Below are 2,597 nucleotides of genomic sequence, written 5' to 3'. Positions count from 1 at the left end.
AAGTATAACAGAATGTCAGTAGGAGTCATTTTATTGTGACTCTCCCTTAGCAGAACAGTTGTGTGGTTTTCTCCTAGGTCCATGGCCTATCTGGTCTCAGGTTTCTGGCTACCTGAGCAGTGCTAGGTATGGGTCCCATAACATGGAATGGGCCTTCAATCTAATCAGGCAGTGGTTGGTTACTCCCACAACTGTAGAGCCATTATTGTACCAGTGTATTATGTAGGCAGATTCCTACTGTAGATCAAAGGATATTTAACTGGGTTGGTGTTGACCTTTTCTCTCTGGTAGTGTTCAAAGTGCCTGCTAGTATCATGAACACTAATAAGTAGGGGTGAAGGATCTAGTTGGGTACCAGCTCCACTTCTCTGCGTTCAATAAGTTTGTAAGTGCTGTCTACAGCAATAGGGCTTTACCATCAAATTATGGAGAGCAACCAGTAGCCTTAGCATTACCCCAATTTGTTTGGGAGTTTCCATGGGCACCTTCGGCCAACAACTTCATTAACTGTAATTCATTCCTGGTACTGGGGGATTTCACTCAGTGTTGAAAGATGTCTAGTTAGTGCTATATCTCCCCTGTTGTTTGGTGACTCCAATTAGATTTCTTTTATATGTGTACATATTTTAAGAAGCCTCAACTGTAGTAGGTTTCCATATGGTCCCTCAAATGGCCCTGTTAGTATTACCTTTCCCTCTATGTATTTTCTTCTTTACCCCCACCTTCCTTTCACATCTTTGTTTAATGTGTATTAACTTTATAGCCTGCAATCATGCTCAAACTACTTATTAATTATATGGTAATTTATTTAAATTTTCTACATAGGTGATTGCACCACCTGAGAACAAAGATGTCTTCTTCCTTTCCTTCCCTCCTTTGTACATTTTAGCTGTGAATTTGTCTCTTATTGCTATAGCTATACCTCCTAGAATTTGGTTGAATCATAGACACAAGATGTTTTATTCTTCATCTTTGTAAGAAAAAAATCGAAGTTCTTACTACTCATTTCATTTCTTTTATTTTTTTTCTGAAAAACCCCAAATCTTTGTTACATAGAAGTAAATAGGCATATATTTGTGGATACATATGCATACATAATTCATGTTCATAGATGTATGTATAAACCCCCAACAAAGGGTGTTATAAAAAGTTGGAACACTTCACAAATTTGTGTGCTATCCTTTCACAGGGTCCATGCCAAACTTCTCTCTATTATTCCAATTTTGATATATGTGCTGCAAATATCATTTGAGTGTTAATTCTCTACCAGGCATTACTTTATATGCAGAAACATAATTGTAATGTAGATCTGCAAAACTCCCAACAGACCTGGAGCTTCAGCGCTAGAGTGGTTGCAAAGTTGGCGAAAGAATTTATGGCACATACTTGCTTGTGGGGTCAGAAATCACCAAGTACTCCAGACCGGGAGCTTTAGGCAGTGTATTCTACTGCCTCATTGTTCTGGAGCCTGGCAGTCCAACGCCAAGGTGTCCACAGATGCCTCAGTTACTTTTCTAGTTACTATGACAAAATGTTGACAAAAGCAACTGAAGAGAGGAAGGGTTATTTCGGCTCACAGTTCTAGAGTACAGTTCATCATGGGCTGGACGTTGTGATGGTAGGAGTAGAAAGAGTATGAGGTGAGGTGGCAGGAAGGAGGGAGGGAGAGAGAGAGAGAGAGAGAGAGAGAGAGAGAGAGAGACAGAGAGAGAGAGAGACAGAGAGAGACAGAGAGAGAAAAGAAGCTGATGCTTAGCTTGCTTTTTCCTTTTTATTCAGCCCAGGACCCCCATCATGGAATGATGCCCACATATGTAGGGGCGATCTTTCCACATCACTTACCCTAGTCTAGAAACTCTCACAGACAAGCCTTGTCTCTTGAGTGATTCCAGATCCTCTCAAGTTGACAATCAGTGTAAACCATTACAATGGGGTTGACTTCTTTGAGGTCGCTCTGCTTGGCTGGTGACTGGTCACCTCCTTGTGCCTTCACATGCCAGTCCTCCCTTTGTCTATACCTATGTTCGAGTATTCTCTCATTGGGTTAAAATCCACCCTAATGATCCACCCATTTTTCATGCAACTACTTCTTTCAAGAATTCTACATATGTGATGGTATTCTGTGCAATTCAGCCAGTATATAGTATAACTTCAAAGGTGACTTGGATATAGGTACAGCCTATGTTGCTTGTCTACCCGTGACACCTCTTCCCACAGAAAGGTGGCTTTGGTCAACAGAGTGGCCTAAAGGGAACATTGAGCTTTTCTCTCTTTGAAACCACACAGGCTACGTGATGATTCGACCTATGGCCTAGATATCATTAAAATGATATTCCAGGACAGTGGTTTTCAACCTATGGGTCATGACCTCTTTGGGGCGGGGAGGAATGACCTTTTTGTAGGGGTTGCCTAAGACAATCAAAAATAGCTATTTACATTAATATTCTTAACAGTAGCAAAATCACAGTTACAAAATAGCATTGGAAATAATTTTATGGTTGGGAGTCACCGCAACGTGAGGCACTGTATTAAGGGTCACAGCGTTAGGAAGGTTGACAACCGCTCTTCTAGGGGCTGGAGAGACATTTGAGTAGTTC

The 2,597-nt window shown here is 41.1% G+C and overlaps 1 non-coding gene across 1 annotated transcript; it reads right to left on the bottom strand.

The window, feature by feature from the left end:
* Nucleotides 1-1,144: 1,144 nt before the first annotated feature.
* Nucleotides 1,145-1,248, bottom strand: LOC125398383 (U6 spliceosomal RNA). The gene has a single exon (XR_007231371.2). It is a non-coding gene; the product is annotated as a U6 spliceosomal RNA (small nuclear RNA).
* Nucleotides 1,249-2,597: the final 1,349 nt, after the last annotated feature.

Source organism: Myodes glareolus, chromosome 5, assembly GCF_982192425.1.
Source record: "Myodes glareolus chromosome 5, mMyoGla1.1, whole genome shotgun sequence".
In the NCBI taxonomy this organism is placed as follows: domain Eukaryota; kingdom Metazoa; phylum Chordata; class Mammalia; order Rodentia; family Cricetidae; genus Myodes; species Myodes glareolus.
This window is presented reverse-complemented; position numbering and strand designations above follow the sequence as displayed.